At 38.7% G+C, this 18,057-nt stretch overlaps 1 protein-coding gene across 3 annotated transcripts in view; it reads right to left on the bottom strand.

The window, feature by feature from the left end:
• Positions 1 to 18,057, bottom strand: part of LOC106065847 (sodium channel protein type 4 subunit alpha B-like) — a 189,130-nt gene that overhangs the window by 120,301 nt on the left and 50,772 nt on the right. For all 3 annotated transcript variants that reach the window (XR_008776829.1, XM_056022745.1, XM_056022746.1), the window contains exon 3: positions 15,735 to 15,852. The gene's annotated coding sequence lies outside the window, so the exon portion shown is untranslated. The remainder of the gene's footprint in view (positions 1 to 15,734; positions 15,853 to 18,057) is intronic.

Raw genomic sequence — 18,057 nt, 5'->3', positions numbered from 1 at the left:
TATTTGCACAACTCATGTTATGCATTGCCAATTGTACAAAATTGTCTGTGATGTATTGGACATTAAACTGTTAGGTTATTTTGGAGCTCTGAGTTGTCAAGTGCTTTGAATTGGTTGTGTCGTGTTGTGCAGTTTGCAAGAGCCTGGATAGAGGGAATAGTTACAATCAATCAATCAATCAATCTGTCTGCCTGCCTGCCTGCCTGCCTGCCTGCCTGCCTGCCTATCTATCTATCTATCTATCTATCTATCCATCCATCCATCCATCCACCCATAACTTAAATTTTTTAAAGAGTTGTAACTACTGTAAACTGGAGTGTTATTAAAAGACTGCATGACATGAGGTCACAATTATCTTGAGCGACTATTGCTATTCTTTACTTTGAGGCTACAACATGAAAGCTTTGGTTTATTTCAATCATCAGAAATATCATCTCTCTGACCGTAAGATTAGTTTGTTGCGTGTCAACACTGCCTGCACATTATTACACATTACGTAAGCATCCCTACATATATACACTTAATTCAAAGTTGACCAAGGGAGGTAATGCAACTTTTTTGTTTCTCTAATAACAAAGAATACGCATTTACACACTTCGCCCCAATAAAGAGTGTTATTGATACAGCTGCTTCTTTTATTACTTAATTTAGGTTCGGTGTCGCAAATTCGATCATTAAGGTGTTGCGAGTTGTGTGTGATGTGTGTGATTGACCAGCAGGGGTCACCTGTTTTTTTTTTTAATCCTTGCATTGCGTAATCATTGACTCTATTAGCAAAGTGTTTACACGACTTCAAAGAAGAAAAATAAATACAATTATATACTGAAGTCATTTCAAAGATATTATATGAACCTTACTTGAACTTGGTGGGAAAGTGACAACGCCATTTGTAAACATAGACTTAGGTTAAACATACCAAGCAAAGGTCAGAGTTAAAGATAGTAAACATAGGTATAGTAAATATAGGTCTGGGTTAAATATAGTCACCATGATCTAGGTTAAATATTGTAAATAATAGTAATAATAATATGTATTATCCATAAGGACATTTGTCTTACAATTTGTGCATTACACCGAACAAAACATGATAACTATAGAAAAAAAATATATACATTCACACTAAACTCACTCATAATTTACATGTGAAAAGTTTATATCAGATAGTCTCTATTTAATGATGTGATTGCCAGGGGAACAAAAGAGTTTTTGTGTCTGTTTGTCTTTGCTATTGATGTCTTGGTAAAATCACAAAATCCTGACCCAAAGGGTGATTTTTATTCCTAGAATCTTTTTAGCTTTTTTATGAATGTTTGTGTCTCAAACAGTTGCCCAAATGGGATTTGTTTTTTTGCCAATGATTTTACCAGCAAAATTTGGGATTCCATGAATTTTTTTTTTTAATGCTCAGATTGCCACACCAGGCAGTGATATTAAAACTTAAAATATTGCAGACGTGAGCGTGATAAAACATAACAAAGGCCCTTTCGCTAACATTAAATGAGGATATTTTTTCTACGTAATCGTAATCATTGCTGCCCTTTTTTGCTGATATAATCAGTGTTTGCTGTAAAATTTAATTAATTGTCTAGGATAGTACCAAGGTATTTAAAAGTTTACACTATTTCAATGGTCCCTTCAGCGACAGAAACAATATTATTTGCCTTTTTTTCCCAACGAAAATCAATTATCATTTCTTTGTTGTTTTATTTTTACATTTAATAATAAAAAAAATTATCTTTACAGTATTTTTCAATGTGTTCTATTTCTCTGAAATATAGATCTAGGTTAGTACCACATCTGTATGTCGGATATGGACCTTTAAATGTGTGTTTTTCTTATCATTTGATCCTAATAATTGTTTAATTAAACATCTCAATCGTCTATAATTCTAATTTGTTGCCTTAGACCAGTGGTTCTTAAAGTTCTCCTTAACGGAACACCTCGAACATTATTAGTTTTTAGCGAAGAACTTTGCTTTTTTTTTTAGAGAGATTGTAAAGAAACGCAAGCTTAAAAATCAATGGCCATATTACAAAATCCACGTGGCTTGCAAAGACCTTCCATCAGGGAACAGTGCCAGGAAAAGAAGAGGCAGACAGAGAAAGCGATGGGAGGACAACATAATAGAATGGACGGGCCTACCATTGATAGAGGTTTTAAACAAGGCAAAAGACAGGGAGGAATGGAGGAAGACGGTCGACAAATCTCGCTTGGTGCCCCAACGGTCCAACAGACTAAGGGATAGGTAAAGGTAAAGGTACAAAATTCACGTGACGGCTTACTTGTTAACTATTCCAGTAGGCTTGTGGAACACCTATTCAGGCCTCACGGAACACCTATTCAGGCCTCACGGAACACCTGTTCAGGCCTCACGGAAAACCTATTCAGGCCTCACGGAACACCTATTCAGGCCTCACGGAACACCTATTCAGGCCTCACGGAACACCTATTCGGGCCTCACGGAACACCTATTCAGGCCTCACGGAACACCTATTCAGGCCTCACGGAACACCTATTCAGGCCTCACGGAACACCTATTCAGGCCTCACGGAACACCTGTTCAGGCCTCACGGAACACCTGTTCAGGCCTCACGGAACACCTATTCACGCCTCACGGAACACCTGTTCAGGCCTCACGGAACACCTGTTCAGGCCTCACGGAACACCTATTCAGGCCTCACGGAACACCTATTCAGGCCTCACGGAACACCTATTCAGGCCTCACGGAACACATATTCAGGCCTCACGGAACACTAGAGTTCCGCGGAACATTGTTTGGGAAACACTGCCTTAAATTTACAACACTATTTTATGTCACAGTAAACATTTTGACATTGTACTATATAGAGATAATTTATTTAATTTTTTTTAGTACTTTAGTCTTATAGTATTGTTATAAACCTGGTGGTGGCACAGATTGGGGTAGTGGTATGTGTGTAGTCAGCGGACGCAAATCGCCCCAGGTCAGCGCTAGACGCGCGGTCAACCGTGACGTGTTACGACGGTCAGCCGAGACCAACATGACGGTTCGGGAAGGATCGCCGTCGTGAACAGAGCTCAGGAGCGTCACGAGGGATGTAGTCATGTGACAAAGCTAGGAACGTCGAGCGATGTTCCGTCCGGTTCTAAAAAGGCCAGCAGGGACCCTATATAAAGAGCGGAGGTGTCGTAGTCAAGGGGGGTTCACAACAGAAGGTCCACTACAGCCCGGTTCAATACAGTCCGGTCGACTACAGCACAGTTCAGCGGTGTGGTTCTGTACGGAGCATTACGACGGTTCAGTGCGGAGTACTATCAAGTACAGTTGAGACGAACGGCGTCTTGATCTTGGTCTGTGATCGAGTCCGACACAACGAGCCCAGTGTGTGAAGTCAGCCCTGAACTGTTGAACCCAGTGCAAGCCCGGAACGAAACGGAGAGGCCAGTGCAAGAGTTGATACGGCGGTACGGTTGATACGAAGAGATATTTGTACAGCCTGTGTTACGTGTTGCCAATTGTTCAGTTTTGGCTGTAATTTATTGGACATTAAACTGTTACGATACTTTGGAGCCCTGAGTTGTCAAGTTCTTTAAGTTGGTGGTGTAAGGTGCAGTTTGCGGAGAGCCTGGATAGTGAGATTCGTAACAGTATATTGCAAGGACTACTAAATAGTGGAAGAGGGGTGACGGTATTAACTCCTCTTAGTTATATTTATATTAGTTATATATAGCTATATGATTAAAGTCCCCGACTCGCTAATAATTATCCACTTCATTAGTTATAATTAGTTCAAGGGCAAGCGTAAAAAGCGAGGAACGCGAAGCATGCACGTGCGGTGACGAAATAACTCGAGCCACGTGACCGGACTAACTGAGGATTATTAACAGTCTGATTAGAGGAAATAAAAACAACAAGTTTGAGTGCAGAAAGGGGGGGGGGAGAGTAAGAATCAAAAAGAGAGAGAACAAAAGTGAGCACATCAGTCAGAAATCTGCAAATCACCAGAGGAACATCAAACATCAGTCAAAAATCTCCATGTCGCCAGTACAACATCAATCTTAGAAACAGATCATCACAAACTAGAGCACTGTCAAGGTGAGTTTTACGGGTTATCTAGGGGATGACCTCAATAGGCTAATGTAATACTCAAGAGCAGTGATGCCCAACCTAGTTCGACCCGCGGGCCATTATAATTTCCAAAACTCATCTCGCGGGCCACATAAACGAAAAGTTATAAAATGAAATGAAATTGTTCTGAAACTATTTTGGTAGAAACCTATGTATTTGATACTTAATAGGTTACTTGTCAATTATATTTTTTTGTACACGTCAGACGATATCCACATTACTTAACTTAAATGTGAGCAACACCAACTCATTTTGTGGTCTCTTTTTAATAAATATTTCCATGGATTCTCCAATATCCAGGCGCAGTTTAACTATCTTTTATTCGCGACTTAAATCAAGAATGCCACCAATTTATTTTATAATTTATTAGCAGTCACATTTTCTTTATAAAATAAATATGTTGGCTTCTTATCATGTTTCACACAAAGAAAAGTAAAAATCTGCTAACTTTTCCTGGAAGATTCTACATTCAGAGTCCCATTTCATAAACACACAAATGTTAAAGATCATCACAGAAAAAGTGAGGGCCCAACGTAGGTTAATATAAATTATTTTAACTTTTTTCACTTAGTGCCGACGTTTCGGTGGGCCGGATGGAACCACGTCGCGGGCCGGATATGGCCCGCGGGCCGTAGTTTGGGCATCACTGCTCAAGAGCAACAGCATGATAACGGAACATGAACACATGGTCATTCAAACTAAACAGTGAATAACTGATCAAAGATTGTTCAACAAGAACAATATTTAATAATAAAGCTAAATACAAATAAACACTTTTTCGAACATTTACCAATAGGGGTATTTAAATAATGCGTTGGTAATTACACAAATAAACACACCTCTAACACACTCCATTTTGGCCAAATGGCTCGGTAGCTTCAAACATTACAACTCAAGAATCAGTCACGGCTCCAAGGGGCGAGATCAAGACTACACCCCCCGCCATAGCCCCACGCCTAACACCCGTTGAAACGGGGAAACAGTGAAACCGTAGCGTAGCCAGATTCTGCAGCCAGAAAGCTCTCTCCGCTACAAGAACAATACCGGAACTCAGCGTGACGTAAACACACACAATACTCTTGACAACAAAATGCGCCCAATACAAACTACTTCCTATACATAAAAACAAAACTATTAAACACGAAAAGAAAACTTCACGCGCGCACGACAATCATGACTTGTACACATTCTTTTACTTTACAGACAAGATGATTTTACTTTAACATAAAAAAAAGTAAAGTTCCCCTTTCAGACCTTTGCGATCTATGGGGCAGATGATGTAAAGGCCTTGTTTCTGTGTCCCACGATTAACGAGAGTGTCATGTGGCCAACACAACGACCAACCGCCTTCACTCTCACACACAAATTCCATCCGAAATTAGGATTACTGATTACTGATTACTGTGTCTTAGCTCAAACTTACCGCAGGACGACATGGGATGTCAGAAGGAAGTATTTGGACACGTGACAGGCCTAAACGTTTTTTTGCGTGTTGTGTATGTGTTTGCGTTTATTTGTGTACGTGTTGTGTGTTGTGGATTTGTTGTGTCAATGCGTGCGTATGTGTTGTGTTAATTTGTGGGGTGTATTTGTTGTGTATGTGTGTTGTGTTTATGCGGTATGTGTTGTGTTCACGCGTGGTTTGTGTGTAGTGTGTATGTGTTGTGTTTATGAGTGGTGTGTGGGCATAGTGTGTATATGAATACAGCTAGTATCTAGTGAGTGTTTTGCAATGAGCCTCGATAGTCACGTGTTTCATTTACATTTCATTATTTGTTTTCCAGATTTTCAAATTCATCCCGAGAAATAAAGAGAAGACTTCTATAAAAAAAGAGAAGAATTCTGAAAATAAAGAGAAATCTTCTATACTAAAGAGAAATCTTCTGTAAATAAAGAGAAGACTACTATAAATAAAGAGAAGACTTTTATAAATAAAGAGAAGACTTGTATAGATAAAGAGAAGACTTGTATAGATAAAGAGATGACATGTATAGATAAAGAGAAGACTTCTGTAAATAAAGAGAAGACTTGTATAGATAAAGAGAAAACTTCTGTAAATAAAGAGAAGACTACTATAAATAAAGAGAAGACTTGTATAAATAAAGAGAAGACTTGTATAGATAAAGAGAAGACTTCTGTAAATAAAGAGAAAACTTCTGTAAATAAAGAGAAGACTACTATAAATAAAGAGAAGACTTGTATAGATAAAGAGAAGACTTCTGTAAATAAAGAGAAGACTACTATAAATAAAGAGAAGACTTCTATAAATAAATAGAAGACTTCTATAAATAAAGAGAAGACTACTATAAATAAAGAGAAGACTTGTATAAATAAAGAGAAGACTTGTATAGATAAAGAGAAGACTTGTATAGATAAAGAGATGACATGTATAGATAAAGAGAAGACTTCTGTAAATAAAGAGAAGACTTGTATAGATAAAGAGAAAACTTCTGTAAATAAAGAGAAGACTACTATAAATAAAGAGAAGACTTGTATAAATAAAGAGAAGACTTGTATAGATAAAGAGAAGACTTCTGTAAATAAAGAGAAAACTTCTGTAAATAAAGAGAAGACTACTATAAATAAAGAGAAGACTTGTATAGATAAAGAGAAGACTTCTGTAAATAAAGAGAAGACTACTATAAATAAAGAGAAGACTTCTATAAATAAAGAGAAGACTACTATAAATAAAGAGAAGACTTGTATAAATAAAGAGAAGACTTGTATAAATAAAGAGAAGACTACTATAAATAAAGAGAAGACTTCTATAAATAAAGAGAAGACTTCTATAAATAAAGAGAAGACTTCTATAAATAAAGAGAAGACTTGTATAAATAAAGAGAAGACTTGTATAGATAAAGAGAAGACTTGTATAGATAAAGAGATGACATGTATAGATAAAGAGAAGACTTCTATAAATAAAGAGAAGACTTCTAAAACTTTCCTTACATAGCAAAAGTTATTGCAGCTTTTACAAGTGCGAAATCAAATGCACTACTTTCCGTCACTAGATGTCGTTGTATCGGTCTGAAACTGTTGCGCAATGATTCCGTCAACCTACAGTGTCACTTCCTTGTGACAAAACTAAACCCCACATTAGATTCAATGGACCTCATTCACCAATCGTAAACAAACAATATTTCGTCACGTGATCATATTGATAAAACAACGGAAAAAAAAACTGTCACGTGACAGCCACTGTGTATTAAAATCAGATCGTAATTTGTATAGAAGAGATAGAGCACCACGTGGCAAAATGTTGTTTGTTTACGATTGGTGAATGAAGTCCATTGCTTAGTAGGCAAGTCATAGATTTTACGATCCCTCAAATCAAGAAAACAGAAAGAAACTAGAACAAATACAAATTCGAGCAGATAGGTTTTTAACACACGAATATTCCAATTTTATTTGAGTGACACCATTAGGATGGCTGCCTGGTCGTGCGGTTTGCGCGCTGGACTGTCGTACGGATTTTTCGACGGTCGAGGGTTCAAACCCTGCCCGCTCCCATCCCCCGTCGTCCTGCGGGAGGTTTGGACTAGGAAGTAAACTATCTTCAACTCTGAAGGAACATCCGAAACATGTCAAACGTTTTAAACGTAAAATCACTAAACTTAGAGACACTTAAGGACAGAAGAATAAAAAGTAGTAAAGTAGCTATAATACATAAAACACTACACCATAATTTACAGATAGAAAACCAAAACCTAATTAAATACTCAGAAAGACACAAAGATAGAGGCACATTTCTTATTCCATACGCATTTCTTATTCCATAGTGGCATTAGAGAATGGAAGGAGTTGCCTGAATCAGCCAGGAAAACCAACGACTTAGCAGAGTTCAAGTCACCGATTTAACATGCATGACTAGATTGACACGTGAAATGCGTAGGGCATAATCATCTTCTTTTTTGAAGTGACATCTATAATATATAAGAAGATCTATTTCGTTGTGAAGTAGTCACGTTTCGAATCATAAGATCTATCTCAGCGGTTCTCAACCTTTTATGCTCGGCGACCCCTTTTTACAATCCCCTGTCTGCCGCGACCCCCCCCCCTTCCAAACACACACACACACACAGCAATGGAGGAGTAGACAAAAACATCCATTTATTCAATGGTCTTAGGCGAACCCCTGGCAAATCGTCAATCGACTCCCAAGGGGGTCGCGAACCACAGGTTGAGAACCCCTGATCTATCTAGTTGTAAAGTAGAAAAGTCATGGATCTTAAGATCTATCCAGTTATGAAGTAGGCAAATCAGAGATCTATTTTTAAAATAGGCAAGTCACAGAATCTAGTTGGCTAGTAGGCAAATCATAGATTTCTTTGGTTATAGGACAAGTCTCAACACCTTATCTTATAAATTACAGACGTTCCTTACAAAGACAAGATAATTACGTCCTACACGGTAATGTTTTCAGTTTTGACTGTACGTTGAACCTCTAAGGTTAACTGTATATCTTTGGTCTATTAGAACGCCGTTGATGTGAAGTGTATTGAATTTGTAAAAAGTTGAGCGAAAAAGGAGTATCTACATATTGTATATGTTAAAAGTCGCCTTTTTTTTTGTCATTTTTCCAAAGAGATGAAAACAGCTTCAACGGTTTTGGTTTAGGAGAGTTCCTGGCAAGTTGTCTGAACCTTTGTATGTTTCAACAGAACAAACTGAGAAATCGTTAAGTTATTGAACTGCGCTCATTACTGTGCTGACGGTACAGATTAGCCAACTGCGAGGGAGTGCATCAATCAGAAACTGGAGTATAAATACTTTTTTTTTTTTTTTTTGTTGTTGTTTTTTTTTTTGCTTAAAAGAATAGCTAAAAAATTTTAAGAAATAAAATATTTATAGTAGAGAAAATTGTAATGGTGTGATGATTTAATCACTGTACAGTGGATAAACCTGTGTCATAGAGATGAAGCCGAAATATGCGTATTTTCCGCATGTGTCACCTGTGTACGCTTAGCCATGTTTATGTCACTGGTCTATGTATTTTATAAACCATAATTTATTTCCTGAGTGGTCTACCATTGATATAAACCACACATATTAATTGGGGTTTATGTGTAAATGTTAGATGGACTTCTTATGGTCCGGCAGTTACGCTAGGTAGGGCAGGTATCCCGCATGGGAGACGAACGTATGCCAAAGGCAGTCTTTTTTGGTGAGCTAAAAGGTGGTAGATGTAACAGAGGCGCCCCACGGAAACGCTTCAAAGACCAGCTTAGGCGTAAACTTGCCTTAGCTGACATAGAAGTGAGTACCTGGTGACATGCGGCCTCAGAGACAGCTGGAGGTCACTCACGAAGGCCGCGGGATACACATGTGAGACCAAAAGAAAATCCGAGGCCGAGGACAAACGCAGACGGCAAAAAGAAAATCTAAATCGACCACCTGCGGACAATGGTTATGCTTGCCCTGGAAATGGCAAAATATGTAGGTCACAGCTGGGACTACGTAGCCACGGGAAATACTGCATCCCTCATTAATCTTCGGACTCGAAGACAAGTCTTATTATTATTAGAGCAACTATTTTTACACGAGCGATACACAGAATAAAATAAAATTGAAACGTCTGATGACAAGTGATGTTTTATTCGTTTTTTTTTTGTTACAAAACTTGTATTAACTTTTCCCGTCTGTCTGTTTGTTTGTCTAGTATAAACTTTGTACTCGTATTTTTTTTTTCAATTTCCTTTCTCGAAATGTTGAGATAATGCACAATTATTCATAGTCGATGACAATAAGTGAATCGATAAAAAAAAAAACAATTAGTTAATCAATTAGACGTGATTAATTAATTTGGCTGTTCTATTTAAAAAAGGGAGTTAAATCTTGCACTATTGAGAAATATTGCAGTGATTTTGCTGTTATTTTCTTAGATAAGCTTTGTTCTTTGAAAGTAATCAAGTATATGTTTTTTTTTTTATTTATTTAGTTTTATTTTGCTTGTAACGAGTACACTTGTTGTTTTTATAACGAATCTTATCTAGACCATGTGTGAATAATCTACAATCAACTGGTAAACTAGTGAAACTTAATTTCACAAGATTATTCGGCCACAAGTGAGTAAATATTATGGGATGGATTTTATGATCGATCGCTGTTGTGGTAGCAGCTTTCAAACAGAGTACCAAGTTGAAAAATTTTTTGCTTTCCAGGAATTATTGCCATTTGTCACTGCCTATAGTTTTATTGAGGTACTCGTCAGTTTGTTAAAACTACTCACTTACAAAGAAGAACTTGGAGAGTCTAGAAGTGCCCTCACAAACTTTTGAGATCATTGAAATGACAAAACGATACATACAACTAGAAGGAAATGAGAAGGCTGACACACTCGCCAAGAGTGGGAGAACTAACTCACTAATAAACTCTGCACTCTATCCAGAAGAATTGAAGAAATTAATTGTAAACAAAATAAATGAGAAACGGATGAGCTCTCATCCAAATCACAAGAAAGATGACGCTTACTAAAAGCTATCCCGACAAGATCAACGTCTAATCTTTCGACTCAGGACCGGACACAACAGAATGCACAACACATGTACCGGAAGCTCAAAATTGGAACCAGTGAAATCTGCCCATGTGGAGTATCACCAGAGAATGACGACCACTTCCTCCAAAACTGCTCTCTTACCAAGAGGCTCTGGCCCCAAATCACCCCAATAGAAAGAAAACTATATGGAGAGCTCCCTGATTTGAAAACCACTGAGCAGTTCATCTCATGTATTGGTCTAGTCATCTGAACACTCCAACATAACAATGAGAACGAAGAAGAAGAAGAAGAACTAAACGATAGATTTAAAACAAGCACAAGAAAAAAAAATACGTGAAGGAAACGCTAATTACTGTCATTTACAGGCCTTAGCTCCCTTTTTGCTATATAAAACAAAAATTAATTAATTTGTACTAATTGATTAACTAATATGATAATTTTTTTTGATTCGTGTATTGGCATCGACTATAAATAATTTTGCGAAGTTTCAACTTGATCCGAGAATTAGAAAAGGGAGAGAAGTCGTGTAAGAGACGAAATCAGGAAATTAAATCCATATATACATCCATATCTCTCAGCTCATTAAGTAGCATTTATTTCGATACTAAACAAAATAATTAATAACCTTTAATTAATTAACTGGTCGGTTCATTATTATTGATTGTCTTGTCAGGTACAATGAATAATTGTGCCAAGTTTCAATATGATCTGAAGATGGGAAATGGGAGAAAAAAATCATTTTCAAACTTTTTTACCAGGCAGACAGACAGACAGACAAAATAAAATGTCCGAAATTGTTGACCATTTAGACTTGCCTTCCTAATAGAGCTGACCAGACAAAGTGTCATTATATAACCATTTAGATTTAATTGGACAATGTTTTATTTGGATCAGTGAGCTTGCTGTTTTGAAAAAGGTTTATAATACTGCCAGAGTCAGCTCCCCTGTCAAAGTGACAATCAATCAAAACACTGACACAACCAGGTATAAGAGACCAAAAGTAAAACTTTAAAAAAAGAAACTCGTAATTAAAAACAATAATAGTAATAATAATTATGTAACAAAATAATGTGCTCCAAGACTAAGACTGCTTTATTGATCACTTGTTTGTTTGTTTGTAAAATCTTTTCATGTTTCGGATATTCCTTCAGAGTTGAAGATAATTTACTTCCTAGTCCAAACCTCCCGCAGGAAGACGGGGGATGGAAGCGGACAGGGTTTGAACCCAGGACCAAGTCCGAACGACAGTACAGCGCGCAAACCGCACAACCAGGCAGCCATCCTTACGGAAATTCGTTGTGATTACAAGGATTCTTTTCTCAAGTAAAACAACAGAAACATTCAAATAACTAGAACAGACACAACATAAAGAGTTCATTGAGCGACTACCCACCAGTGGCGTAGAAACCATGGCGCGAAGGGTTTCAGCACGCGCCTACGACCACTAGGGGCCCAAACAGGGTTATGTAAGGAAATGTGTAGACTGCACTGTAGACCAATAAGAGTTGAAAGGCATCACATTCTGACATTATTTCACTATTTCTGGTGTCCGAGCAAAATAACAATGTTAACTATTAAAGGAAGGTAACTCTTAAATTGTCAGTACAGCGTTTCATTTAAATCTAACATGTTATACTTTTTATTAAATAATAATAATAATAACAATAACTGCGTGAAAGAGTTCTAGATATATATGTTGAATTATATCTGCTTTTGCTTTGATCCAATTGTTATGTGTCTTTAATATTACAATGCATGTTGACTAGTTTAAAAACTTGAATTAATTGTATGAGTAAACAGTAAATTCCCATTATCATTTTAGAGATTTTGATCATTATATGCATACGTTTCTTATGCTAGAATGACAGACTATCAAATCTCGTATTTCTAGCCCACACATCAACTTCCAGTTACTTAGAGTGAGAAACATTGGTTCATGGAAATCAATCTTGAGACCACAATCGGCTTTCATTAATTTCTTTAAGATAAGATAGAGACAAAATATTATTATTGGTCAGGCCAAATTAAAAAATCAGTTTGACTACAATTGACCACCTCAGTAACTACTGTAACAATAACAATATAGTTGCAAATACGAACATTCCGACACGAAACATATTCACTCACAACCAACGCCATATTAATTAGACCTCCCTGTAACACTCTGACCGAAATTGGGATAAAGGAGTTTTTAAATCTTTCTGTTTTAGTCCTAATGGAAAGGAGACGACCTCTTCGTTCAGATCTGATGTAACAGTGGCTTAATGGGTGCAGGTTGTCTTTAAGCATCGTGAGTGTTTCGGAAAGGCATCTTTCATGAAAAAAACTCTTCAAGAGATGGTAGCTGTGTTTGAGTGATATACTATGCTTTTTTTTTTTTAATTAGTCTATTTAGTCTATTTGTGCCTGTGAAGTACTACCATACCAGCAGGTGATGGCAAAGTTAATTAGACTGCTGATGGTTGCTGTATAGAAAAGTTCAATTTCTGTTTTGTCGATTTTAAGATCCCTTAGCTTTCTACGATAGAAGAGTCGTTGGTGAATTTCGGTGTAAAGGTTTTAACAGTGTTCATTTCAGCTTGTTGTTGATGGTTGTACCTAGGTATTTATATTCTTGCACTTGCTCTACGGTATGGTTGTTTATCTGAATTTCTGCAAGATGGCCGCCTTTATGTTTCCTAAAATCTATTATCATTTCTTTAGTTTTCTGAACATTTTAAATTAGAAAGCTGTCTCTTTACAAAGGGGCTTTAAAAACCAACGTCTGCTGAATAACGAGGGTGGTGTAAAACAGGGCAATTGCGCTGTGGGAAGTCTTAAAGTCCCCATACCTGTGACGACCAATACACATTATCTGAAGATTGCGACTCGGAGCGGCACCTTCGATATGGTTACGGAGGTCACACTCGAAGTAACGACACGCTACATGGTCGACCAATGACATTAGCCCTTCAAACTGATCTGCTGTGACTGTGACCTAGTTTAGTTTAGAGAGTATGTTTGGTTTGTAAATAAATATAGCGTGCATTGTTTTTAGCGACGGTAAAAAGTAGTGACGTAGTCAGACAGACGAATGACGTAGCAGAATGCGGGTACATGATAGGAGAAGAATATGGCTAGGGCTGTGTAGAAAGATGGATATTGAACAGACTGCTTATTGAAACGACGGATAGAGAGACAAGACGATCATCCCCATCTGTAAATAAACATCAGTAGAAGTCTTCACAAGTTTCATTAAGAATGTTCTAGTTAATTGTTGATGCCCTTGGATGCGTTCGGACTCGCATTATAATAAGTGAAATAGTATCAGACAATACACAAAATCCAAGACAGGACAAGACAGAGAACAAGACAGGACAAGACAGGACAAGACAGGACAGACAGACAAGACAAGACATGACATGACAAGACAGGACAGGACAAGACAAGACAAGACAGGACAAGACAGGACATGACAGAGGACAAGACAGGACAGATCCAAAGCTTGAGAAAATCGTTCTCTTTTACCCCAAGAGGTACAGGTGTACATTGTGTACTGTCTGGCGTAGAAGTTTGTCTTCATTGACATGTACTCTCTCATTAGATATAGTACAGCCCAGTCTGGGTTCAGTCACACTCAACTTATAGGAGGGGGCCCAACTGTGCGTTCTTAAACCCGGGACTACGGGTACCTTGCTACGCCACAGCTACACACTATAGCTCTTCAAAACAAAGCTTGAAGTTAGGAAAGTTCTTGGCAAAAGATTAAAACTTGGAGAAGAATTTTAAAAAGTGAAACAAATAAAAATACATTTGAGTCTTTTATGCAAAGAGTCAGAGTTGTCATACATTTAAACCACTGCCTTTACTGGAACCACTACATTAATTTAATAATAAGACTTGTTGTAGAGTCTGTAGATTAAGAAGGTTCAGATGTCCAAATGGTTCGAGGCAAGCACGCCCCTTTTATGAACCATGTGACCCGAGAAAGGCTTTTATCTCGTGGCCAGGATGAGAAATTGGCTCGTCACCGATCTCTGTCAGGAGGCCCCCGTCGACTAAGTGATCATTTATTCACATCCGTCTTGGCATGTTGCACGCTCTTCCAAACCCCTGCATGAATTCCTCCTTTCATGTGTGGCCGGAAGCTCAAGCCCCAAGTGAGGGCAATCCTTATGCCTATGCTGTCCCATCGTACCCGTGGGGGGACCATCACCACACGTATGGGCCCCCTTTGGGAAACGGGCTGATCTGTAGGGGGGTTTCGGACTGGTTTAGCGAGCCATTTTTCCATCCCTACCACGTGTAATGTGAGAAAATGATGGTCGAAAATTCTATTGCTTCAATGAATCCAGGCATACAAGATAAAGAGTGAGGTTACGTAGGCGTTTGAATATGTAGGTCACTGTTAGGTCTGCTTAACCACGTGACATAGTGCACGCCTACTTAATCGACACCATTTTCTCAGCCTCAGTCATCACTAATTTTGCATACAAGCTTCATGCTTGATGAAAAACACGTGAATCAGTTTTAAAAAATCTAACAAATTAATTAATAATTAGCCGTAATAAATTAATTATTTTTATATATATATATAATACAAACATTTACTAGACTAAGCCTCATCCAGCGTAGACAAAAACCATCCATCCGTGACGAATTGTATTTATCTTTTCGTCTCCTACGTTTGTCTGTACATTTAATTAGAGCAACACTGGACCCACTTGGGCAGGAGCGTAGCTAGGAATTAGGGGGGGGGGGGGCTTGACCTCTTTAGGGGCCACTGAATTGACATTCAACATCATGACATGAGATAATGGCGTAATATGTAATACAAAAAATTCGGACACTCATTTGGGGTTCCCCCCCCCCTTAAACTGAGGGCCTGGGGCGGATTTTCAAATTTAGACGTCCCCTTCCTCCCACCCTGGCTACGTCACTGCATTTGGACAATTACTAACATTTAACATCCCTGAATACATGTGGACCACAAAATACATATAGACCAGAAAATACGTTTGGATCGCTAAATACATATAGATCATAAAATAACTACAAATAACAATTGTCTACCACTTGGTAGCGTGAGCGAATGTTTAATCAAGTTTGTCTGACTGTTAGATCGATATTTTAAAAAAAAAAGAGTCTTACCTCGCTGCTTCATTCAAAGCACTCGTGTGAATTCTCCAAAGAGTTGAACAGTAAATTGTCCAAAGGAAGTGTCACAATCCTATAATCCCAGTAATTCAGATACACACATAACCCGAGACTGAAAACAAAACAAAAATAAAAGCGGCTGTAAGAAAAGGGAAGCTGATACTAGAGACTCCCACACTAATGACGTCAACACACACACATACACTAGAATAAGTCTCCCCGGTTCTAAGTCTCGGTTTGACTGGTGTAGATGTCTATGTAAGGTACTGTATGTCGGCGTGTTCAAGTCCCCTCCTCATGCTTTCACTCCCTCTTTTCCTCACTCTCTCTCTCTCTCTCTCCGTCCCCATGTATATTGTGTGACTGCCTCTCTCACTGCCAGTCAATGTAGCGAGCAGTATCGATGTACTCACCCCCTCCCCCCACACACACCGCCCTTTATCGCACTCCCCCCGGCGTTCCACCCCACCGCTGAGCGTGAGACAAGATGGCGGCGTGTCGTACACGCTGAGGAGAAAACTAGACAGGGGCGGAGAGTTTGTGCGTTAGAGGAAGGTGGAGAAGGGGGGGGGAGATATAGCTATGGGGGACATGAGGTTGTAGTTTGTGCTGGGACATTTGAGGTGTAACTGCTGCTGGGGCATATATTTGTATGGTTGAGAGGCAAAAAGAAGAACGCTTGTCTATCTATCAAGGGGACTAGAGTTCGAATTCCGGCTCCAGCTGAGTTGTGTCTGCTGAGCGCCTAATAGCAGCACGGTAACTTCCTCCCAGATACTGGTATCTATTTAAACAAAAAACAACACTAATTGGTCGCTATATAATTCGAAAAATAATTTAATAAATAAATAAATAAATATATATATATATATATATATATCTCTCTCTCTCTCTCTATATATATATATATATATATATATATATATATATATATATATATATATATATATATATATATATTGTTACGTTCTTCTCTATCAGGCCTTCTGCAAACACTGCTAAACACAACAGCACATCTAACACAAGAACTTGACAACAAGAGCTTCAATAAACAAGGTGACGGTTTATTTACAATTACATGAAAAGCCAATACAACACAATGGACCTCATTCACCAATCGTAAACAAACAACATTTAGCCACGTGATTCTATATATCTTCAATACAAAGTATGTGATCCATAAAGGCTGTCACGAGATACGTATTTTTCATTGTTTTATCAATATTATGACGTGGCTAAATGTTGTTTATTTACGATTGGTGAATGAGGTCCATTGGCCACATCGAATTCAAATGCTTTCTTGTACAACAGAACTGCCTACTACACTACAAGTCTTTCTCTTGTCTACTTCTAGACTCGTACAGCTACAATTTCAAGGACTCACTTTGTAGCACACAGTCCTTACTGCCTTGCAGTCCTGGACTCTACTGTCTATCGTTACACACTGTCACTAGTCCGTGAAGGCTCTCGATCACATGACCACAACATGGGTCATATTTGCGTGAACTAGCAGTACTGTCCCTTGTTCAACAGCCCTTGACCTGTGTGATTGGCCTGAATCATGTGTGTCCGTAGGCCTAACACATTAACCCTTTCAGTCCGCCACTAGGGTTATAACAATATATATATATAAGTATAGCTTTTATTAAGCGTTACTTTCACGCTTATAGCATGCTCAGAGTGCTATGGTCTAATCTCATTTGTGGCCAGTGGGGGAAAGGGGTATCTGGTCTTTATTCCTGCCTTTAGGCGCTCAGTTAACAAAACTCTGCCCGAGTCGGGTGTCGAACCTCGAGCCCCCCTCATAGGTAGCCAAACCGTGTCGAGCCTCGATCCCAACTCATAGGTAGCCAAACCATGTCGAACCTCGATCCCAACTCATAGGTAGCCAAACCATGTCGAACCTCGATCCCAACTCATAGTTAGCCAAACCGTGTCGAACCTCGATCCCCCCTCATAGGTAGCCAAACCATGTCGAACCTCGATCCCAACTCATAGGTAGCCAACCCGTGTCGAGCCTCGATCCCCCCTCATAGGTAGCCAAACCATGTCGAACCTCGATCCCAACTCATAGGTAGCCAAACCATGTCGAACCTCGATCCCAACTCATAGGTAGCCAAACCGTGTCGAACCTCGATCCCAACTCATAGGTAGCCAAACCATGTCGAACCTCGATCCCAACTCATAGGTAGCCAAACCACGTCGAACCTCGATCCCAACTCATAGGTAGCCAAACCGTGTCGAACCTCGATCCCCCCTCATAGGTAGCCAAACCATGTCGAACCTCGATCCCAACTCATAGGTAGCCAAACCGTGT

This window comes from Biomphalaria glabrata, chromosome 3 (genome assembly GCF_947242115.1).
Source record: "Biomphalaria glabrata chromosome 3, xgBioGlab47.1, whole genome shotgun sequence".
Lineage (NCBI taxonomy): Eukaryota > Metazoa > Mollusca > Gastropoda > Planorbidae > Biomphalaria > Biomphalaria glabrata.
This window is presented reverse-complemented; position numbering and strand designations above follow the sequence as displayed.